Genomic DNA, 25,658 nt, shown 5'->3' with positions numbered 1-25,658 from the left:
TCATCAGCCAAGACACGCGGGGCGTACTGTTGGACACGTCCTGCGTATTGGAGTGTCTGATCCTGAGAAGAATTCATCAGCCAAGACACGCAGGGCGTACTGTGGACACGCAGGGCGTATTGATGGACACGCAGGGCGTACTGATGGACACGCAAGGCGTACTTCCACTTTTCAGCAACTTGCTCCTTACTTCAGCTTCCTGGTTATTTACACTTTTGGTCCCTCAGCTCCTTTCCCCCATCTATAAATCAACCCCATCCACTTACCTTTACCCTATTTACCCCTTCTCTTATCATTTTAATTAGTTATTTGATTTACCCTTTATGTAATTTGTCTTAGGGTTTTTGAGATGATATAAATTCATCTCTTTCTCTTGTAATAGGTTAACTTTTTATCAATCAAAATTATATCTTCTTCAAGAAGCTTTTGTTAAGGTTTTCACCTTCAACAATGGGGGATTTTATATTCCTATGGATTTAGTCCATAAATTAGGATCCACTCCTTCTAGTTTAGCTAGATAACGTTGTTAGCCTTTGTGAGTTTACGGTTTAAAACTCTCAGTGGATTCCGCGCTACATCATTTTCATTATTCTTTTCTTTTTATTTATAGATTAACAAAATATCACAAAAAACATAGACACTATATCGAACAAATCATATAGCACTTCCTAAATTACTTTGCAGACCAAAAATGATAGAGACAACAAAATAAACACAAAGTAATTGAATATATGAAGATTTACCACTACTAGAAAATACCTGTTTACTAACGGAATATTCCGTCAGTAAACAGCTAAATTTCGTCAGTAACTTGATTTACTGACGGAACATTGACGGAATGAAACCCGTGGATAAAATTCACGTCAAAGATTTATCTTGACGGTCCTCTGACGGAATGGCCTGACGGTGGACTGACGGATTTTCCGTCAACACTTTCTGACGTTTTGACTGACATTACTAATCGTCAACGCGTTTGACGGATATATTGACGAAAATATGTTCCGTCAGAATATATTTTCCGTCAAAAAGTAATATTCTGACGTAAGCATCCGTCAATTGTTAAAATAAAATTTGAAAAAATTTAAAATTTAAAATTCTTGGTTTAGGATGGAATTCCGATCCGTTACTAGCTACATTTTATTGCAATAAAATTACTTCTAGAATTTATAAATATAAATAAACAAAAATATGATTAATATAAACTGAACTTGTATATATTAATAATTATAAATCCAAAAGTACATTCATAATTACAAAAGTAACCTAATGAACTAAATCTATAGTAATCTTAAATCTTAGATCATGTAAAAAAAAGTCCAAAATATACACCATACATCAACATGTTTCAACTACCAAAATACGTTGATATTGGTGGCCCTTAGCCCTTCTTCACAAGGGTAGAATATATACCTATCAAAAAAGATAACACAATTACATATTATATATGAACATGAACATGAACCAAATTGCAAAATAAACTAAAAATGTACTATTAAATAATAATGTATTCTCTAAATTTGATAGGTTGAAGAAGTGTACGTGGCAAAAACATGGTAAGGACATGGTAAAGAAACAAAAAATCTCAAACTAATTTAGAGACTGTTAAACAAATCACACAATGAAACGCAAGATTCGTGAATCGAATAACATCAAACGGCTTATCCGCATTGCTTCAACAGCAGTCACAAATCTCAAGCTTCAATATTTAGTAGTGCTAGTTACTTTTAACATTTACCATTTGATAGTCATTTTATTTCTGTAAGTAGGAATATTTAAAAAGATAATTTGTTCATTATCACGACTTGTCCGATACATATGTGACATTTTCTACTTGGTAAACTAAATTAACACATGCTCACATTTCAAAGGACAATATTGACATTTTATCCAACATAAATTTAAGAGAAGTGGAATTCTTTCTAGATTGGAACAAGACCTATTATAACTCCAATAATCTAGCCAAGAATAAGACCTATTTTAACTTCACTAATCCAGTTAAGGTTGGAATTACAATAATATTAAATATCACTATAATTTATATAAACATAGAAGATAGTAATAAATAAAGACAGAAGATATATTAATGGAAAAAAATTCATAATTACCCTCCCTCTTTAGCTTTTTAAATATTCAACGGTTACCACGGACCACCACTGCACCTGTTTCTTATTACTTTTTTTTTAAATATAAATCATAGGTTGGTTGACAAATTGTAGGAGGAGAAGATTTGGGCCTTGTCTGGCAACTGAAACTTGCTATTACTTTTATAATTATACAAACAAACTTAGCCAATGCCCCCTCTAATTATCCCCACTTCACCCCCAATCTCCAGCTTTTGCCATCCCATTTAGATGCTTGAGCACAACTATCGATTGTAATTTTCCCAACTAGTTTGAACTGTTAAGTGCATCCAATGCTCTAGCTAACTACATCCCCAACTATTCGTATCAAATTCCTTCGATAAGAATAGCTCATGTTAATGAAAAAGAATACGAAATAAAGCTTTACATATAATTTATTGCATATAATTTCTGTTATCCCCTACTCAAGTAAATCAAACGGTTTTTTTATCAACAAAAACTAGTTGGTTTAACAAAAAATTTATCACACCTAAAAAAAGCATTTAGTGAAATCAATCTGCCAATGTGATTATATATTTCCGATCAGACAACATCCTATAAGAGTAAAATCTGTCCATGACCACTAAACTGAAAGATAAAAAGAAATATCATAAAGATATAAGATACTACCTCAAATATATAATACGTCATTTTTCAAGGTCTTTACAATAAATTTCTTGGATTTCTTCAGAATTCCTACAAGAAAACAGAACATGATTCACAATAGTTAAGAGTTAAAAACATCAGTGTGTAATATTAATAAAAATAATCGAACTAAATGAGCTAATGAACGAACATTCCCCAGCAGACTTAAGTATAATTACCTTCTGAACCATGGAGGCATAGATGTTTCACACCAACAGCTTCAAGCCACTGCAAAAGTTGCAAAACTTAAGAGAGTTGATGAGCATCCTTGCTTTCTACAAAAAAAAATTGGCAAGGTACTTAAGCTTGGAAACATCAAAGGTTTGTAGCATCTTAATATATATTCTACTAGAGATTAAATAGCTTTCAACCACTTTCACTAAGCCAACTGCATGGTTCCATATTTCAATTAGACAATGAAAAAAAAGCCACAGATATCAAAGGCCATGATCACAAATCTACATTGACCTTAAAAACTTATTCAACTTACCAGAACAAAAGGATATGGAATGAATAACTAATTATAATTTTTTGTTTTTTATCACACTAAAAAATAAAAGCATAGCAAACGGATTTTATCAACAGCAAACATATTCTACCTTCTCAATTAAGTTAGGCAGACAACAAATCATTCGCAATTAACAGATTTAATCAGCCAATTATCTCTTAATATCCAAACTAATAGCAGACCAATTTCCAGAAAATTAGTTTTACATTTGATACCCAACTCCTATCTCATGGCGTATCATCCTCAACAGACATAACCACTTCAGAATGCAAGATGATAAACTAAAACAACAATAACAAAGGTAATCCAAAAATTCAATAGTGAAAAATGCTCCAAAGAAATAAACTTGGATTCTTTAATTTCAATATAAAAAGAAATGCAATAAAGACAGTAAATATACTATTATGTAATCTAACAGTACAAAATCGTGTTGTTTACTGTAGAGAATTAACAGTGAATGTTGTAACACTGGATTATAAACTCCAGCCCACTTGTCAAGTTGTTAATTCAGTTAGATAGTTTGTTAGATGGTTAGACAGTTTATCTTCCTGTATAAATAGAGTGCTAATACACTGAATTCATTGAGTTGTTATAATCAATTTCAGAAGTTTAATACAGAGCTTTCTTCCTCATTTCCTTTCTTTCAATCATCCTTCTATTTTCTGTACATGGTATCAGAGCCCAAAGGAATTTCTTGATTCCTAACGATTTCTTAGTAAAATTCCGCATCAATTTGGAAGGTTGATGGTTCTGAAAGGAAGAAATAGGAGCAACAACACATTCGCTTCATTGTTTGCTGAAGAAGAAGAAGACAATCAAATTGAAGAAATAGTGAACAACACTGAAAATCGCAGCGGTGGTTCTAGAGCAAGAAATAACAACGTAGATCCAAAAAATACTTAGCAAAATCGTGAATCTTCTTTCATGGATTTACCTAATTCTGATAATCATCCGGGTTTATCTCTGGTGAGTGCTCCTCTAACTTCTAGCAATTATCTTTCTTGGATTAGAGCAATCAAGATAGGGTTGTCCGCTAAGGATAAGCTAGAATTTGTGCTGCGGGATGATATTCAACCTGATCCTGCAAACGTTGATTTGTATAGAGATGGAAGAAAGCTAATAATATGGTTTTATCTTGGGTCTTGGGGTCACTATCAAAAAATCTCGTTGAGTCTTTCTTGTATGTGAAAACTGCTCGTGAATTGTGGCTGGAATTAGAAGAAAGATTTGGTGAATCAAATGGCCCATTAATATACCAAATTAAGAAAGATCTAAGCACTCTTGTGCAAGGAAATCTCTCTGTTTGTGTGTACTTTACCAAGATGAAGAAGTATTGGGAAGATTTAGCAGAGCTCAATCCTACTCTTGTTTGTGAGGGTTGTGGAAAAGCTGCTAAGAAAATAATGGAAATGATTGAAGCTGATCATTTGATGCAATTCCTTATGGGATTGAATGACATGTATGAACATACGAGAGATCAAGTCTTGATGATGGAGCCTTTACCATCTATCAACAAAGCTTATGCCATGATCCAGAAAATGGAGAGGCAGAAACAAAATGTCAGTGTTGTAGCAGACAAGCTGGAAATTGCAAACATGGTGACTGGAAATAGGTCAACATCAGATGAAGGAAAAAGCAAGGAGGATTTAGTGTGTACTCATTGCAAGAAACCAGGTCATCTGAAAGAAAGTTGTTTCAAGTTGAAAGGATATCCTGACTGGTTTAAGCAGAAGAAGAAAGGAGGGAAACAGTCTACTGCACAGGCTCATCTGGGTTTTGAAAGTGGTAATGTTGAGGAAGGAGCAGGACAGGATCAATCTGCATTATTCTCACAAATGTTCCAGAAAGAATTTCAGAAGTACATGACAAATCGAAACACAAATGAAATGGCAAACATGACTTCTTTTTCTGGATTCGCAGGTAATGTACATCTTACTCAAAATACAAATATTGGTGATCATGTTTGGATTATAGATTCAGGAGCTACATGTCACATGTGTGGTGATATCAAACTTCTTGATAGTTTTGATGTTATATCAAATGTGAGATCAATTACATTACCAGATGGCAGCAGTAAACAAGTGCAAAGCATAGGAAAAATTAGTTTTTCTTCAAAATTAAGATTAACTAATGTGCTTCATATACCCTTGTTCAAATACAATCTGTTATTAGTGGGCCAAATGTTGAAGGATACGGATATTATTGTTAACTTTTGCCCTGGAAAATGTGTATTACAGGACCAGAAGACTAAGGAAATTCTGGCTATTGGACATTTGGAGAATGGGTTATGTTATATCTACTTACTAAAAGATCATTTCAGCCTGAAGTTTTAGCACATTTTGCTACTACAGAGCAATCTATAATTCATTCAACAAGTTGTAATACTTCTATTTCATCTGTAATGGATAACAACTTACTTTGGCACTATAGATTAGGTCATGTTTCCTGGAATAAGTTGAAACACATAGAAGGAGTAAAGTATAAGGAGAATTTGTCTGTTTGTACTATCTGTCCAATGGCCAAACAACACAGGAATGTATTTCCAAATAGTAAATCTACATCTAATAAAGCTTTTGATCTTTTGCATACTGATGTTTGGGGTCCTTATCATAGAATTTCGATTACAGGAGCAAAGTATGTTCTTACAATTGTAGATAATTACTCAAGAGCTTTATGGACTATTTTGTTAAAAAGTAAAGCTGAAGTGAGTGAAGCTATGCACAAATTTTTGCTTCTCGTTCAGAATCAATTTTCTTGCAGAGTTAAGGTTGTACGCAGTGACAATGGGACTGAATTTACAAGTCAAACATGTCAGAAGGTCTTCAGTGATCTTGGCATATTGCACCAGAAATCTTGTCCCTATACTCCACGGCAGAATGGAGTCATAGAAAGGAAACACAGGCACCTTCTCGAAGTAGCAAGGTCATTGATTTTTCAATCCGGATTAACAAATAAATTCTGGGGAGAAGCAATTACAGCAGCCACACACACTACAAGAAAATTGCTTTTTGGCAACAACATAAAAAGTTGTTGGTAAAAATGAACTTTAGCAACAATTTTTTTAGTGTCGTTACCTAAGCTCGTTGCTGTAAATTTCTTACCTTTTTCCTTAAAAAATTCCGTCAGATGAAATTTGTGGAAAAAAATATAACAACTTTCGAACAATAGGTTCGTTGCTCTAAATGAAAGTAATTTTAGCAACAACCACATGTTGTTGCTTTAAATAAAGGTATTTACAGCAACGTTTGAGTGTTGTTGCCGTTAACAAATGAATTTATAGCAATGCATGCGTGTTGTTGCTAAAAATGAAAGCATTTACAATAACGACTTTAGGTTGTTGCCTAAAACTAAATATTTTGGTAACAAAAGAGGTTGTTGTGAATGCAAATTATTAAAAATAAAATAAATACATATTTTAATATAATATAAATTATTATAGTACTATTGTATTTAATAAATTATATAATTTGAATTGAATTACAAAATATTACAAAAAAAAATGTTATTTTTAATATTAATAAATTTTAACTAGTATTTAAATTTTAAACTCGGATAGAATAAATTTTAATAATTAAGAAATTACTTAATTAAAAAAATTGAAAACATATATACGATATTATTTTATTTGTATGTTATAAATAATTAATAATAAATAATTATAAATCTTCTACCAGTTGAAAGCTTGAATTGGCAAACAGCATTTGAAAGACTTCACAACAGAAGTCCCAATTATGCTAATCTCAAGATATTTGGCTGTTTATGCTACATTACTACAGTTCAACCAGAACCAGGCAAAGACAAGTTTGCACCTAGAGCTCAAAAGGCAATATTTTTGGGTTATAAGGGTGGTCAAAAGGGGTTTGTGGTATATAATTGCAGTTCTGGGGTTATTCAGGTGACAAGAGACATTGTTTTTCATGAGGACGTTTTCCCTGGAAAAGAAGAGCCTTCCATGTTTGCAGATGAGCAGCATGATGATGATCATGCCATCTTACCCTTACTACCCCACGACTATGAAGAAAGTACCCCAAACGCTTACATTTCTAACAATCATGATTGTTTTGATGTTGTTACAGGAGAAGCAGTAAATGTAGAGATGCCAGTAGTTCCTGATGAGAGTTCATCACTTCATAATGATGCACCTGTTGACACTCAAATTGAAAGGCCCCAACGAGTTATCAAAAAGCCTTCTTGGTTGAATGATTTGTAGCAGCAGTAAAGGAGAACAATGTTGAAGGGTTGTGCCTAGTGCCCAAATTTACTCATCACTATGCTATATTCATGGCTAACATAGCAGAAGAAAAGGAGCCAAAGAATTATGCAGAAGCAGCAAAAGATGCAAGGTGGCTCAAAGCTATGAACATGGAGCTTAAGACATTAGAGGATAATAAGACATGGATCTTGACAACTTTGCCTGAAGGGAAAAAGGCAATTACATCAAAATGGGTTTTTCGAATCAAGAGAAATCCTGATGGCACAATAGACAAGTTTAAAGCTAGACTGGTGGCAAGAGGATACAATCAAGTATATGGGATTGATTATACTGATTCTTACTCTCCAGTTGCGAAAGTGGACACAGTAAGAACTTTCCTTGCTATAGCAGCAGCTTTCAATTGGCCAATCCACCAAATTGACATCAATAATGCCTATTTACATGGCTTTATTGAAGAGGAATTATACATGACACCACCTGATGGGTATGAGAAAGCTCAGAAAGGCCAAGTTTGCAAGCTAAAAAGATCATTATATGGTCTGAAACAAGCTGGCCGCATGTGGAACAAAGAAATGTCCTCTAAATTGCTACATTTTGGATTTGTTAGATCTAAACATGATTATTGCTTGTATACAAAATCCACAGGTAAAGTTTATCTTGCCCTTGTGCTTTATGTGGATGATCTTTTAATCACAGGCACCTTAGAAGAAGAAATGGTCAGCCTTAAGAAGTTCTTACACCAGGAATTCACTATCAAAGACCTTGGATATGTGAAATACTTCCTTGGTATAGAGGTGGCAAGATCAAACACTGGCATGGTAATTTCACAAGTGAAATATGTAAAAGACCTCATAGCAGATGCTAAGTTAGAACTAGCCTCAAGTGCAAGTTCACCTCTACCATCTGGTTTTCAAAATCATGTAACTTCCGAACAATTGCAATCACCAGATAGTTACAGAAGATTGATAGGAAGATTATTATATCTAGGCTTCACCAGACCTGATATTTGCTTTTGTACTCAACAACTTAGCCAACATATAGGTGCACCTACTAAAAGTCATATGGAAGCTGCTTTGCATATTCTAAGGTATCTAAAGGGTACTATGGGTAGAGGCATATTCTATCCTACACAATCTTCATTGGAAGTTCAAGCATACTGTGATGCTGACTGGGCAGTTTGTAGAGGAACTAGAAGATCTACAACTGGTTATTGTGTGTTCATTGGGAAGTCAATGGTGGCATGGAAGAGTAAAAAGCAAACTATTGTGAGTACTTCCTCTGCAGAAGCAGAGTACCGAAGTTTGTCAACAACAGCAAGAGAGGTCAAATGGATATCTTACTTAATGAAGGAGTTCAAAATTCCTATTAAGTTTCCAATTCCGATTTTCTGTGATAACACATCAGCTATTGCTATTGCAGCCAACCCTATTGATCATGAAAGAACAAAACACTTTGATATTGACATTCATTTCATAAGAGACTATGTCGAGCAAGGATTCATTAGAACACCGCATATCTCTACAACGGAGCAGCTCGCAGACTTATTCACCAAAACAATGACTGGAGCTCAACTTGATACTTTCTTGTCCAAACTCGGTATTGTCGATCACATACCAGTTTGAGGGGGGCATGTAGAGAATTAACAGTGAATGTTGTAACACTGGATTATAAACTCCAGCCCACTTGTCAAGTTGTTAATTCAGTTAGATAGTTTGTTAGATGGTTAGGCAGTTTATCTTCCTGTATAAATAGAGTGCTAATACACTGAATTCATTGAGTTGTTATAATCAATTTCAGAAGTTTAATACAGAGCTTTCTTCCTCATTTCCTTTCTTTCAATCATCCTTCTATTTTCTGTACATTTACCTCAATAATCTGGCGAAGGCTTGGCATCGAACCCGATCAACTCACCATCTGAGAACCAAGGAAGTATCGCCATTATTAAAGCACAACAACTATTAATTAGCAACTACAAACTATGACTTACCTCATCGAAGTACTGACCACAGACAGTTGGAGAAACTGATTCCACAAGGGGACGGGTTTCGAGATGAACCCACTGGAAATGGAGAAGAAACGACGCTGTTGAGGCGGACTAGCAGTTCGGAAGACAGATAAAAAGGAGAGACATCGACAAAAACCTGAGAGGCTTTGTAGGAGACGGTGTGTTGACTGGAAGAAGAAGAAGAAGAGAAACGTAGGGATTGAGAGAGGATGAATCTTTTCTTCTCTGATGAAAAAAGAGAGGCCGGCGTAAATGACCTAGGAAAAGAAAAATTAGTATATATATGCTTTATTTAGGGTTTGAAATCCATGGAATTGTTAATCGAATGGACAGCTAGAATTAGAAAAAAAATGCAAATAAATAATAGTAATAGCCACTGTCCAAGTGGTTAAGTAGTTGTTAGTTTTTCTTGAGTTCAAGTGTTCGAACCACACCACTCACACACCAAATTTGTAGTTTTTCATTTTTTTTTCTACATTAAAAAATGTTAACTTTTTTTATTCTATATTTTTTCTGTACACATTTACTAAACTAATAAAATTACAAAAAAGAAAAAACTCCATGCATTAATAATTTATTATTTATTTTATTGAATTAAAGTTATAGAAAAAAATATATTTTTGCTTATTTTCTTTAATATTCATTTTGTATATATTTAATTTAATTTGATTGAAAATGTAATTTTTCTAATATGTTAATATGAAATAGTTTATAAAAATAAAATACTAAGATACAAATATCTAATTATAATTGATATAATATTTTTATTATGTATTAAAGTTATAGTAAAAAAAATAAAAATACTGTTTTTTTGTTATTTTCATTGAGCTTCATTTTTTATATATTTAATATTATTTGATTGAAAATAGTATTTTGACAAAAATTATTAAGCCAAGATATTAAATATAAAGAAATATATATAATTACATATATTATTTTCGTAAATTATCAATAACTGAAATAAAAAAAATATTTATGATTTTCGGTTTAAAAATGTGAAAATACACTAATTTTCTAAGATATTAATGGTTCAAAATTTTGACGGAATTCCGACAATAAATTCTGTCAGAATGTATTTGACGGAAATAAATCCATCACCCAACTCCGTTAATAAAGGAGTGGGAATCTTCCCGCCCAAATATTCTGACGGAATGGCAATTCCGTCAGAATAATCCGTCAGATATGTTGACAGAATCGTTTCCGTCAGAAATACCGTCAACATTTTTGACGGATTCCTTTCCGTCAAAAAATTCCGTTAGTAAACATGTATTTTCTAGTAGTGTACAACCTAGAATCAATAACCTTACAAGCTGAGAAGAAACTTACTTTCCAAACCAAATTGTAATACATCAGCATCAACCTTTTTTGGAACTTTGGTAGCAAAAATCCTTGCAATTCCAAGCAAAGTGGCAACCATATTTGGAGTTGCCTAACCAAACAATAAAGGTTTGGGGGCAAATTTAGATTTTATCCCAAAATATTATATGCATTGGAATAACAAATCAAAAGGCTCAACCCATTCGAAAAATACAGTATCCCCATGATGCTTTTTGCCGGAATCAAATGATGGCAAAACACACTTAGATCATATCCTACCAAAAAGGAGCATGGATTAAAGCTATTATGAGACTTAGACATGTGGAATCAAACCCCTAAAATGGAAAGAGAATATAAGTTCCTCTTTTTAGTATGACCAGAATTTGTAAAATACACAATTTTTATTGCAATTCTACTAACCCATGTGAACTGTATTTCCTAGTTAATCAATGGCCTAATGCTTCCCCAGCCCTCTTAACTTGTCCAAATTGGTCATTTTATCCCCTCAACTCATCGAATGTTCTATTTACCCCCTTAACTCCATAAAAGTGGTATTTTTCACCCCTTCAACTTGTCCATTTATCCCCCCAACTCATAGAATGTTCTATTTACCCCCTTTAACTCCATAAAAGTGGTATTTTTCACCCCTTACAATCCGTTATCGAAACCTAAATTAATAACTTTTTTTAAACGTTAAACCTATATTTATGTTATTTTGTAGGTGGAACCTAAATTGATACTTCCCCAAAAATTATAGGCCTATTTTGGTACATTATTGTATTTAACTTGTTTATATTAATGTTCTTGTTATTTGTATTTTTTTATTTTTTCTTTCTCTTTTCAACTTTTTTGAGAAATGTCATTTTTATGGAGTTATGAAGGTAAATAGGACATTCGATGAGTTGGAGGGGTAAAATGACCAATTTGGACAAGTTAAGGGGGCTGGAGAAGCATTAAGCCCTCTGAAGCACAGACACGCGATAGACCTAACGTATCGCGTGTCGGATACGTATCCGATACGGATATGGCCGGAAACGCCTGGGATAGTGAAGGATACGCGTGTCCCAGAAAAAAACTGTTGATTCTTCAAATTTGAAAAAACAGAGGTTCAACTTCAATCATCGATCGTTATTTCAAATAGATTTGGAGAGCAGGAATATGCAAAGATTATGTTATATGTATGTGCAGAGAAATTAAGATCAGAGGTAACCCAAAAGACATAGTCTGTGAGAGCAGTTACAGATTCATCAATCTTATCAGAAAAACAAAGTGAAACAGAGTATCTGTAATTCACTGCAGAAAAATCATATATAAAAATATATTTTTAATATTTATAAATGTGCCCCAATATTTTTAATATTTACACGTTTCCCCCACATATCCGTGTCCTGTGTTTTATAGAAATGACGTTTCCCGTATCCGTGTTCGTGTCGGATACCGTATCTGTATCCGTGTCCGAGCAACATAGATTAAGCCTTAATCAATTGAGTTTAATTTTAGTTCTCATAAGGTGATTTACATATCCCAATCACTTTGCAAAACAAAATTCAGATTTCACAAGAACAACACTAGTTTACTCATCACAAGCATGTATGCTGCATAATCTAACCATACATCATATATACTAGAGTGGTAATAATGTGAACAAAACAATGTGAATCAGTTCGTCTCCTGCTTACATTCTTCAGTAGGGCTACTTACTGTTCTTGCTGTTTCGACGCTGTCCCAATCGTTTGGAAACCACTTTCATAACCACTGCTGTCACCTGATTGATTCAGCTATGCGCTTGTCTGTTTTCCCAGACTCTCGAGGAAATCACCCGCTTCTTTTCCAGTTCTGCGATCCTGCAATTATTAAGAGCAAAGAAACGAAATATGTCATCTAAAATGTGAAATACAAGCTCATCTTTAACTTCTAACATGTCCAAAACTAAATAAAGATTTTGAAGAATAATAAACATCATGCGATATATAATAAATTTGCTTGACCAACAGTTGGCGAAACCGACTCCACAGGGCGATGGGTTTCGAGATGAACCGACTGGAGACGAAGAGGAAATGGCGTTGTGGAGGCAGACCAACAGTTCGGAACAACGGAGAAAGAGAGAGATCGGTCGGAAACTTAGGAGACTTTGTAGGGGACACTACTGCCAGCGTTTCAACTAGAAGAAGAAGAGAAAGTTAGGGTTGAGAAAGGATATGTTTTCTGTATATGTATATGATATTTAGGGTTAGACATGGGCTTTGATCAGTGGGCTGCTTATTGAATCAGGCCCAATCCAAACTAATAATATAGGGGAATTTATAGCGAAATTCACAATTTAAAACTTATTTATAATTTTATCAATAAATATTATGGAATAGGTCAAGCTTTGCAGTTTAACCAGCATTTCACCCATTAAACCACTTAGATAATTTGACATTTATAAAGTAAAAATTTATACTTTTGATATTATACTAATTAAATTACTAATATTGATTTGTGTGGACTGTCGGATCTTGGTGCTACTGTTCATAAGTTTACTTGGAAACGTAATAGTATCTTTGTTCGTTTGGACAAAGTTTATGCTAATATTTCAGCTCAGAGTAGGTTTCCTGAAGCGGCTGTGTTGAATCTCCCCTTTCGCCATTCTGATCATTGTCCTATCTTAGTCAGGCTGGTGAGAGCTCCTCGTACTAGAGGGGTACGACCTTTTAGGTATCTGGTGGCTTGGGAATTTCATCATGAGTTTAAGAATTTTGTTCATGATAATTGAAAACCCCATTCTAATGTTTTACTGGCTGTGGATGGTTTTAGAAGTAATATGGTGGGCTGGAATATAAACGTTTTTTGCCACATTATCATAAGGAAACATAAAATTTTGAGTAGGATTGAAGGCATCCAACGTATCTTGGAGTTCAGGTTTGACCATAGTTTGAATTGTCTTCTTAGAACCCTCCAGAATGAGTTGGAAGCGGTGTTGAGGCAAGAAGAGTTGCTTTGGTTTCAGAAATCAAGGAAAGCTTGGATTAAGGATGGAGATCGTAATACGAGGTATTTCCATCTTTCTACTGTTATCAGAAGGCAGAAAAATCAGATTAATGATATCAAAGATCCTAATGGTAATTGGGTTTATGAGGATGAAGAAATCCGTCACTTGGCCCTCAATTTCTATAAAGAGTTATTTAAAGAAGACCATGTGGATTTGGATAGAGCTCTGTCTAGGGCTACGTTTCCTACGGTTTGTGAGGATAAGATTCTTGAAGCTTTTCACCCTATTGATCAGAAAGAGATTGGTCAGGTGGTGTTTAGCATTGGAGCTACTAAAGCTCCTGGGTGGATGGTTTCCCGACCGATTTTTATCATAAACATTGGGAAACTGTAAAAGAAGGTATTTACAATTTTGTCAAAGGGGTTTTAATGGGTCTGAGGATATTAGGCTAGTGAATAAAACTCTACTGGTCCTGATTCCTAAAGTGGAGAAGCCTTCCTCTTTCTTACAAATGAGACCTATTAGTCTGTGTAATGTGCTTTATAAGGCGATTACCAAAATTGTGGCTAATAGACTTCGGTGTATTCTCCCTGATATTATTAGCCAGAATCAAGGCAGTTTTGTGCCGGGGAAACAGATGATGGATAATATTGTTATTGCTCAGGAGATGGTTCATTCGATGAAGGTCAAAAAGGGTAAGCGTGGTATTGTGAAGCTGGATCTGGAGAAAGCTTATGATCGGCTTAACTGGAGTTTTCTTCTTGATAGTCTTGTATTTCTTCTCCTGTCTTCCAAGTTTTGATTAATGGGGATTTGTCCGAGGAGTTTACTCCTTCCCAGGGTATCCGTCAAGGGGACCCTATGAGCCCGTTCTTATTTGTTATTGCTATAGAGAGGTTGACTCATCTTATCCAAGAGGCTATTAGCACTGGGAGGTTTCATCCAGTTGCCATTAATAAATTATGTCCCCGGTCACTCATTTGTTCTTTGCTGATGATGTTATGATCTTTGTTGAAGGTAGTGAGGAGCAAATTGGTGTGATTATGGATATCCTCATTAAGTTTTGCTCTGCTTCAGGTCAAAAGCTTAATATCCAAAATTCTAGAATGTTGTGCTCTAATAATATGGACCAAAGGGTCTATAAAAGGATGAGTGAGATTTCTGGTATTCCTCTAACCAAGGCTTTTGGTAACTATCTAGGGGTTCCTCTCCATAGTGATAGAGTTTCTAAAGCTTCTTTTAAAGAGATCTTCGATAGTACTAATAGTAAGTGTGCTAATTGGAAAGCTAAATCCCTTTCTCTTGCGGGCCATCTTACCTTGATTCAATCGGTGAACTGTGTGGCTCCTAATCACATTATGCAAGCTTGTAGGCTGCCGGAGCCTGTTCTTAATGGTCTTGATAAAATCAATCATCGTTTTCTATAGGGGGACTCGGAAGAGGGGAAAAAATTCATCTTGTTCCTTGAAAAGAGGTTTGCCAACCTAAGAATATGGGAGGATTGGGGATTAGACAAGCCAGGGACAATAATAAAGCGTTGTTAATGAAGCTTCTTTGGAGGATGTGGGAATCCTCGTCTGCTCTTTGGGTTCGGTTATTGTGCGGGAAATATAGAAAGGATAGGATTTTTGGGGGCCCTAAAGAGAGAGTTCTTAATTGTTCTTTTTTATGGAAAAGGGGTTAATGCAGTGTTTTCTGAGTTTTGCTCTAGGATTGGTTGGTCGGTGGACAATGGTAGATCAATTAGTTTTTGGAATGAAATCTAGCTTGGGAAGAAGCCTTTATTAGATGTTTGTGCTTCTCCGCCGCCTCTAGAGATTCGTAATTGGAGTATTGCTGATCTTGTGGATTCGGAGGGAGATTGGTTTGGTCGAGATTTGATGCTTACCTTAGTTTGGAAACGCTCCTGAATATTTGGGGAGTTAAAGTTAGTAGTAAGGAGGAAGATGGGGATAATCACTGTTGGTCCCTTACGAATAACGGTGCTTATTCTTGCAAATCTACTTTTGAGGCCTTCAATCTTAATTTGGATGCTCCTCCTTCAGTCTCTTGAAAGGATATTTGGGCCTTGAAAGTTCCTTATCGCATTAGGAGTTTTCTGTGGCTTGGTGCAAAAAATAGGTTGCTTACGAATGTTGAAAGGAAAAGACACCATTTAGTGGAGTCTGATACTTGTAGTAGATGTAGAGCTCAGGCGGAATCCATCTGTCATGTTCTTAGAGATTGTGCTAAGAGTAAAATTGTGTGGAGGAAAGTTCTTCCAGTCCATTTGCTCTCTGATTTCTTTGCCCATTCTGATTGTGATTGGTTTATAGATGGTGTTAGTGCTTTGTTATTGCCTGAGCTGGAGCATGGTGCTATCCTTTTTGCCGTTGTCTGTCACCAGATTTGGCAGTGGAGGAATGCTGATATTTTTGGAGAAGGAGCTATTGTTATTCTTAATTTACTTGTTTTCTTCTCTAAGAAAATTAATACTATTATTAATAGCTTCAAGGAGGATAATTTATCTAGTACTATCCAGAGAACTGTTGTTCATCTCTTTGGATGGAGTAGACCTGGTGAATGGATAGTTAAGTTAAATACTGATGGCTCTTGTCTTGTAGACGACAGAATTGCGGCTGGAGGTGTTTTGAGAGATGCTAGTGGTGCTTGGGTGTCTACTTTTGCTCAGAATCTGGGGTTGGGCTCTTCTTTTACTGCTGAGCTCTGGGGGATCTTCTCTGGGCTTAGGCTCGCCAAAAATCTGGGTTTGAAAAGGCTGCTCGTGGAATCTGACAACCTCGAAGCGGTCAAAATGATCTCTGATAATAAGGCTATGTGTTTAGGTAGCTAGAATTTAGTTAAAGAGATCAGAAGATTGTGTTCTTCCTTCGATACCATCAACTTTGGCCATGTCTTTAGGAAGAAGAATCGGGTGGCAGAACGCCTTGCTGCTGAGGGCCATGAGAGGATATTGGGTGTTTCAACTTTCTCTTCTCCTCTGGACTTCCTTTTTTCTTTGCTTTCGGATGATCTGGTGGGGTTAGCTTTCCCGGTTTAGTTTGTGGGGGGTTTTTGTTTGTTTTTTCTTTTCTTCCCTTTTCCTACCAAAAAAAATAGAGTCCCTTTTTCTATTTATATTTATCTATTTCTCTGTAATTTTTTGTACATGGCCTAATAATAATAATATGATAAGATAATAATTCAAATAATTTTTAATCTTAAAATTAAAATATGGAGCATTATATATAAATAGACCATTAATATAAATTTAAATTTATAAATAGTAGAATTATGATGTAAGTATATTAAATTTTACAAAAAAATTTTTATCTATAGATGCAAGAAATAAAAAATGAATTCAAAGCTAATATTTAAGTTTAATATTCATTAATTACATAAGAAAAATATATACAATTAAAAACTACAAGTATTATTACTATATATTACATGCATAAACACAATAAAATTTATATTAGTCATTCTTTTCTCTTTTTATTTATTTTTTCTCTATTTAATTTCCTTTTATGTGACTTATTAATTTAATTTCGTTAGTATACTCTCCTTTCCTGACATTTCCAATTCTTATCTCCAAATATATATTTCATTCTTTTCTAATTCAATTTTGTTAATTTATGATATATTTGTGCTTAAATCTTGTTTGAGCTTATGTTTAGTTAAGCTAGCTAAATTATTTCTAAGATTCTGATATATTATATTTATTTAATAATAAAACAATATAAAAAATTTATCTTCGTCATACATTTTTATTTTTTTTTATTTATTTTTATATACTTAAGATAATTTTTGATAAATAAAAAGTTATTAAACATTCAAGTTAGAATAATAGGATTTTTGGTTAAAAAAATATGAAATATATTATTCCGGAATTCCGTCAGTAATTCCGTTGAACTGTTGACAGAATAACATTCCGTTGACAATTCCGTCAATCCATTTTGACGGAATATTTTCCATCAAACTATAACATCAGAACCAATGGCGGGAATGTTCCCGCCAGAACATTTTGATGGAATTTTAGTTCCGTCAAATATCCGTCAACCTTACTGACGGAAGACAAATTGACGAAAATTTTACTGACAGAATCATTTCTGTCAGAAAAGTCCATCAGTAAATAAATATTTTCTAGTAGTGATTAATTTCGATACTACTAAAGAAAACTTCAACTAATTTGAAGGGATTTAGATGAGAAGAGAAATTACAATAGATAGTAGATAAGGTAGGACAAGCATGTCCTATTTTACAAAAATACCAAAAGACTAAATAACTAGAGGGTCCAAATATGTCCATAACTCCAAACATGCAAAGCCTCAATTAAAATAAATTTAATTGGTTGATTACATAAACTATTTATGCAATATTTAAATTAATCAAATTAATCCTTTTATCATTTAATTTTATACTTGTATCCCTTTATATTTTAATCTAATCTAAATACATCAGAATACAAAATGAGACAAAATATAACTTATACACGATCATGATTATCTTTATTTAACTGATTCATAAAATTTTATTTAACATATCAAACATAGTTAAAATAGAACTTTAAATAAGTTTCAATTTCCATAAACTAATAACGAGGTTTTATTTTCTGGATTTTAAAAACGAATAATTTTCAATAAAATTGTTTTAATAAAAATTACACGTTATTAATTAATCGGCCGAATTCCGGGAAGTCGGCCTCGCTGCCGCCGCAAGGCAGCAGCCAAGAGCTGCTGCCTTGCGGCAGCAACTTATGGAGGGATAGAATGAAATACCTTAAGTGTCGTTCTATCTACAATTGCTAGGGAAATGCCCTCAAATCTTGCTCCGAGTTTCACGAGCACAAACAAAATAGAAGATCAAACGAATTAGATTCTCAACCAAAAAGATAACAATCAATAAAGATTATCTCTAACAAATCAACACAAGATCAAAGAGAAGAGAAAGTGATAGAAATTAATCGGATGAAAACGAGCGAATTGAATTTCTTCCTCAACTAGGGGTGGCCGAAATTCCCAACTGTTGGTCAAGTAGGGTTGACCGAAATTCACATATAAGGGGATATATATAGTCTCTTGTATCTAAACCCTAGTTAGATAGAATTAGGTTACTAAGTGAAGTTTTATTCTAAGGGAGTATTTGGTTGGAGATAACGAGGGTGAGAAATGGGAATAGAAATAAAATTTTCCCTTTATTAATGTTTGGTTAACTAATATTAAAATTGGAATGGAATCACATTCCCTTAAACATGGGAATTAGTGATTCTCCTCCCTTACCCCCTCAATCTAACTTGATTCCCTCCTACTTTTATACCCACGATTTTCTTTTAAAATCATGATATAAATTCATTTTCATTTCTAAAATAATTTGATATGTTATGCACACCTAACATAAAAAAATAATTTATGGTTGAATGAAATAGATGTTGGCAATTCATTGAAATTCAACATACTAAAATTCATACCATAATTAAACATAATCTATTATAATATATGGTTTTATTTTTCTTATCAAAGTTTTATTTTAAATCTTTTATACATTCAAATCCTAAATCTAATTTGAATTTAAATTTATTTTTGCTTTTTTTTATTAAAGTTATAATAATAATTATTATTATAGTTAGTAAATTATTTTTAATAAAAATTGTATCTATTCCGATTCCGATCATTAGAGAACCAAGCAGTTCCAAAGGGAATAGATTCCGATTTCAGATTGAACCAAACAGATTAAATAATTAGTCATTGCGATTCCGTCAAATTCCGATTCCAATTCGGATTCGGATTCGGATTCCGATTCCGAAGTTTAAACCAAACGCACCCTAAATAATACTCTATTAATATTATCTATATTTATATCTAAATATAATAGATAATATTTAGTTATTTGATAGGATAATAATTAGAAGATATAATCATATTAAACCTCCTAATTTAATTATCCTATAATTAATTTAACCACAACTATAATCTAATTATAATTGTCTCAATAAATTAATATCCATGTATATATTATACATGTAAATTTTGGCCCCCCTTATAATAGGATTTAAAACATTTTTAATCTTTCATCCATTAATTACTAACACGTCCTCTTTTGGTTCTAAGTCTTATGTGTGACCCATTATGTTCTTATTACTACTAGCCATATACAACCATTGAATTAATTTCCCAAAATTACATTCAATCGTTGTATAACGAAATGAGTGCGCGGACTGTGAATAGAAGAACCATAAATATTCCCATAGAGTTATAAGAAGACATGTTGATTCCGTCGTTGACCTTTCCGCATTAGGTCCAGTATAATTCGATCATTCATCAACTACATCCTCAAACTGAATCTTATGACTATGGATTATGTCAAGTCACATATAACGAGATGTTCATTTTACTTGTACATATCGAGTTAACTCTGAATAGATAGATTAAGTGAAATCTTTATTTCAACTCTTAATCCATCACCTTGCAAGGATTTAAAGTCAAGTCTTCCACAAGCGATCATTGGACGTATCTCCTATTTATTAGGAGTGACAAATGCTCAATCCAATATTAACTATTCTGCAATTACTTCATATGATACCCAACGTCTGCCCACACACACCCCAGGGTCCTCCCTCTTATGGAACGTGTTTGAACAGAGTCAAAGTATCACATTTCATAATCCAGAATCACTAATTAATATTCCTTTGAGTCTGAGGATTACTTAGACCTACTAATACCAATATGATGAACAGGTGACATAGGATAAATCCATCCATCCTGTTATCTCAAGTTGGGTCCCCAATCCTAATGAACTCGTTCGCTGGATCCATGTAACTGCCCAGATATCCACATATCTGAAGCATATGAGATCAGCTCTCTGTTCACAATAGAAGACATTATTACATGCAAGTCTCAACAATATTTTGTCAATCCATATTCAAACATATTACTTGACTTGGGGTGGTTTTAAGTTTATTAGTTATTATAATGTTTTGTCTCACTTCATGCTTGTATGAACACTTTATAATCACTATAAATAAACTTAAGGATTTTCTTTTATTTGAGTTATTTAGTTCTTAAAAGTGATTGCCTTTATATAGTTGAAAACTATATCTTATTAGAACAAATGATATAAAAGAACAATTCATATACAACTGGTTTATATCCTACAACAATTGACGATAGGACACTAAACCCCAACAGCTTCTCTAGCGGTTGATCCTGTTCTGGCTGAGTACTTCGCTGAAATGATGGACAGTTCACTAGTCTCTTTTCTTCTTTGTTATGCTCCCAATTCCAAAAAGCTTCTTCATCAAAGCAGTGCCCTTGTGCTAAGATGAATTGGAATTTTCGAAATCCAATCAAAGCTGCATCTAATATGGCTATTACCACCTAACCAAATTCTTCTGATTGGTTTATAGACTCCAGAGCGACTCACCATCTTACTGCTGATATTGAAAACCTTACTGTTCATTCAGAATATAACAGACCTGAAGAAGTAACAATAGGTAATGAAACACAGTCCATATCTAATATTGGCCATTCCACATTTCATGTCTCTAATTCTACCATAAATTTTCGTGATATTCTCCATGTTCCCAAAACGGTAATAATTTATTATATGTTTCTGCTATTACTCGTTCTAATCCAGTTTTTGTTGAATTTTTTGCTAATCACTTTACTTTGAAGGATCTGGCGACAAAGCAGAAAATTTACCATGGACCGAATAAAGACGGGCTCTACACTATGTCACTTCCAAAGTCATTGCCAAATAAAGTTCAAGCTTTTCGTATTTCCCTTCCCTTATGGCATGCTAGATTAGGGCATGCTAATTTGCCAATTGTCAAGAAAACATTATCATTGAATAATATTTCATTCAATAAAAATTCGATGCATGATTTATGCGATTCTTGTTCAGTTAGTAAATCTCACTGTCTTCCATTTGCTAAATTTGATTTTGTTGCTTCTACGCCATTAGATTTGATATGTTATGATGTTTGGGGTCCTATACCCGTTGATTCACATGATAAAATTTGATATTATGTGCTATTCATTTGTCACTACAATAAATTTTTTTGGCTATATTTTGTCAAATATAAATCAGAGGAATAAATCTTGTTGAAAAACATTTTCAACGTCCCATTAAAACTTTTCAATCCAATTGGGGGGTGAATTTCAAGCACTTACTAACTATTTGTCCTCTAATGGAATAAATCATCGAGGTTCTTGTCACTATACACCCTAACAAAACGGGTGTGATGAGCGAAAACACCGACATGTTGTCGACACAGGTCTATAATTACTCCATCATGCTAAAATGCCAAATCCATTATGGACTTATGCCTTTGAGTGGGCAATGTATGTGAGTAATTGGTTGCCTATGCCTAATCTTGATTATTATACTCCTTATGAAAAAATATTTGGCAAAACACCTGATTATAACTTTTTCATCCCTTTTGTTGTTTATGTTATCCCTGACTTCTCCCATACAATTCAAATAAACTCGTTTCCCATTCTAGAAAAAGCATTTTCTTAGGGTATAGCAAAATTCACAAAGGCTATAGATGTTTTGATTTACTTACTAATACAATTTTCATCTCACGTCATGTTGTGTTTAATGAACAAAAGTTTCCCTATCAACAGTTAGATCATGAAATTCGCTCTTTATCCATAATCAGTCAGTCAGAACCAGCCCCACACGGTCATATTTCCCTTTTTAAAGAACCGCTTACTACAATTCCACCTTTGGAGCAGCCCACTATACTGCAGCCTCCAACTGTAGCAATTAATGCAAATAATCAGTCCTTGCATCAATCTTCTGCATCAACCACAACCATCGTTCCATATGAAGCAAGAGATAAATCTTTGATAAGAATTACCACATCTCAATCACGCCCAGCAATTACTTTGCCTGTTGTTCCATTCACTGTTGATTTCACTAAACATGTAGCTCATCAATAAATCCCAAATAATGCCACTTTATCCACCATAAATTCATCTCCTCTTCCCAAATAAATTCTAATAATCCACCTAACACAAACATCACTTCCATAACATCCCCTACAAACACTAGTAACTCGACTAATCAGTCCTCCATTATAAAATTGATCCCGCAAACATTCCCTAAACCACCCAAAATGCACAAAATGATAACTCATACTCAAATTGGAAATTTAAAACCCAACCCACCTAGCTACAAGTGAAATTGATACTCCTACATGCTACACAAACGCAATAAAGAAACGAGAGTGGCCTGATGTGATGACTGCTGAATAAAATGCCTTCATAGATAATGAACATGGGAACTTGTACCATGTGATGATACTACTAACCGAATTGGTTGCCGTTGGGTTTTTAGAGTGAAATTAAACCCAGATGGAACTATTGATCGATCCAAAGCACACCTAGTTGGACGTATCTAATGCGTTTCTTCATGGCACACTTGATGAAGTAATTTACATGGAACACCCTCCTGGTTTTATCCATCCCCAATTTCCTTCTCATGTTTGCAAGTTGAAAAAGAGTTTGTATGGTCTAAAGCAAGCTCCACGCATGTGGCACAAATGTTTAACTATTTCACTCAATGAACTAGGCTTCATTTGCTCCAAAGCTTATTGCTCACTCTATTGTTTTCGAAACAAAGATGTTCAATTGTTTTGTCTTTTATATGTAGATGATATCCTTGTTATAGGATCCAATGAAACTCCCACACAAAAGATTGTTCACCAATTACAATCACAGTTTGTAATTCATGACCTTGAGAGGTTGAGTTATTTTCTTAGTTTAGAAGCTAGCTAGACTTCGACCACATTGCACTTAAATCAGGAGAAATAAATTAAAGGTCTCTTAACTCAGACTCAGATGATAGGCGCCAAAGGCATTTCAATGCCATCTTATCCTTCTAGCAAGTAAACAATTGACAGTGGTGAACCTTTTGATGATCCTAGCAAGTATAGAAGCAGAGTTGGTAGTCTCCAGTATGCAACTATCACACGACCAACCATCAGTTTTGCAGTAAACAAAGTCGGCCAATATATGCATTGCCCAATGAATGAGCACTGGAAAGTGGTATAACGTATTTTGCGTTATGTTCACTCTATACCGAGTTATGGTTTAATGTTTCATCGAGGAAGTTGTCTTGACTTGATTGCTATACATATGTTGATTGGGGGTGATCTTGATGATAGGAAGTCAACATCCAGGTTTGCAGTCTATTTGGGACCAAACCTAGTTTATTGGCTATCAAGGAAGCAACAAACTATGTGAAGATAAGCACTGAGGCTGAATATAGGGCCATTGCCTCACTTGCTTCTAAAGTAATGGCTTCGTATGCTATTACAAGAAGTTGATTGCTGTTCTTCCAAGACCTCTATATTTATGGTGCCGCAATTTAAGTGCTACCTATCTAACTGCTAATCCCATATTTCATGATCGATCCGAGCATTTGGAAATTGATGTCCATTTTGTTCGTGATAAGGTAGCAATCAAAGAATTGAAAGTTGTATACATTCCAACACTTGATCAAAAGGCTGATGTATTCACCAAACCGCTCTCTAATAAGATAAGATTTCTTTCTATTCGAGACAAGTTGAAGGTTACACCACCCTCAACTTGAGAGGGGTTGATAGAATATACAGTCACATAATATATTGATTTTACATATCTTTAGTTAGCTGATACCTTGCCCACTTGACTTAGTCTAGATAAGTATAATTTCAAACTAAATTTGTTGTACCAACATCTCTCATAATATATATTTAAGTTAACTTAATCGCAATATAGAGCTGAGTTGGAAATCAAATATCTTTAACCTATACCATGCTTACATTATTATAAAACAGGCGGGAAGAGTTAGAGAATGACAAGAGACACAAATTAAGAATGACAGAAGACTCAGGGAAGAGAAGGAAAGACACAAACTCAAGGGAGGACCAGATTATGAAGGGCTGCTAGTGTATTATTTTCGGCAAAGAATAGCGAAAGAACAATGAAAGAACAATGAGGATGAAGAGGACATGATGATGAAAGTCTGCAGATTTTAGGGTCTAGAAAATAATTACAATAATAATCTATAGGATATTAACAACATACTGACAAGATATGTAGAGATAATTACACAGTCTTAGTGCACATTCAAAATCTTCAACTTTTTAATTACTGAGACCTTCTGATATAATCTTGTCTATTCTTAAAAAACAAACGCTTTCTTTTATTCTTCTTTCTCCCCATTTCTTCCTTTATGCTCTCGTGATAGGTTTCATTTTCAATTCTTTTGTCTCCCTATTTGCCCAATTCTTAATTGAATTTTGTTATCATTTGTGTCTGCAATATTTTCTTTCTAACTCCTATAATTGATCTCCCCAATTTTTCACATTTGAAATTCATTACAAGCCATTAACGAACATGTGGATGGAATAAAAGAAAGTGTCAGCCATAGCAAGAAAGAATGAATGGATTAGTTGAAAAAAGCAGGAACATTTTTATTTCTTTTGAACCTTGGTATGTGGAAGTTGTTTTTTTAAAGGAGTTATTGTTATCATATAGTCTATTTACTGGTAAGGAGTATTGTTATCATCTTCCTCTCTTTTGTTATTTTCTGTTTTGGCTTGTTAGAAGAAGAACATTCTAGAGGGAAGGTTAGTTACACAAATTAGATATTTGTATAAATGTCTACCTCTTGTTATCATTGTTTCCTAACTTCAATAAACAAGATATTTTCAATTTCAATTTGTTCAAGATGGTATCAGAGCTTTTGGTTGAGAAAATTTCTTGTTGAAACTCCATTTTTCTCCTTCTTAACTTTTCTTCCGATCATTTCTGTAAGTGTGAGTGATTTCTGATTCTGAGGAAGATGAAAGATCAAAGGAGTTTGTTGAGGTTCTACAAACAGAGGAGGCACGACAGTCTTGTTCACAATCC

General features: G+C 34.0%; 1 long non-coding RNA gene across 1 annotated transcript; it reads right to left on the bottom strand.

Annotated features, from left to right (window-relative positions):
• Window positions 1-1,202: 1,202 nt before the first annotated feature.
• LOC136228957 (uncharacterized) lies at window positions 1,203-9,737 on the bottom strand. Its single transcript, XR_010688929.1, has 5 exons — window positions 9,474-9,737; window positions 9,353-9,400; window positions 2,945-3,040; window positions 2,751-2,816; window positions 1,203-1,410 (listed from the first exon to the last, which is right to left on the bottom strand). It is a non-coding gene; the product is annotated as an uncharacterized lncRNA (long non-coding RNA).
• Between the last annotated feature and the right edge of the window lie 15,921 nt (window positions 9,738-25,658).

The sequence above is a fragment of the Euphorbia lathyris genome, chromosome 5 (genome assembly GCF_963576675.1).
Source record: "Euphorbia lathyris chromosome 5, ddEupLath1.1, whole genome shotgun sequence".
NCBI lineage: Eukaryota > Viridiplantae > Streptophyta > Magnoliopsida > Malpighiales > Euphorbiaceae > Euphorbia > Euphorbia lathyris.
Note: the sequence above shows the minus strand (reverse complement) of the source record. Positions and strands in the feature narration are given on the sequence as shown.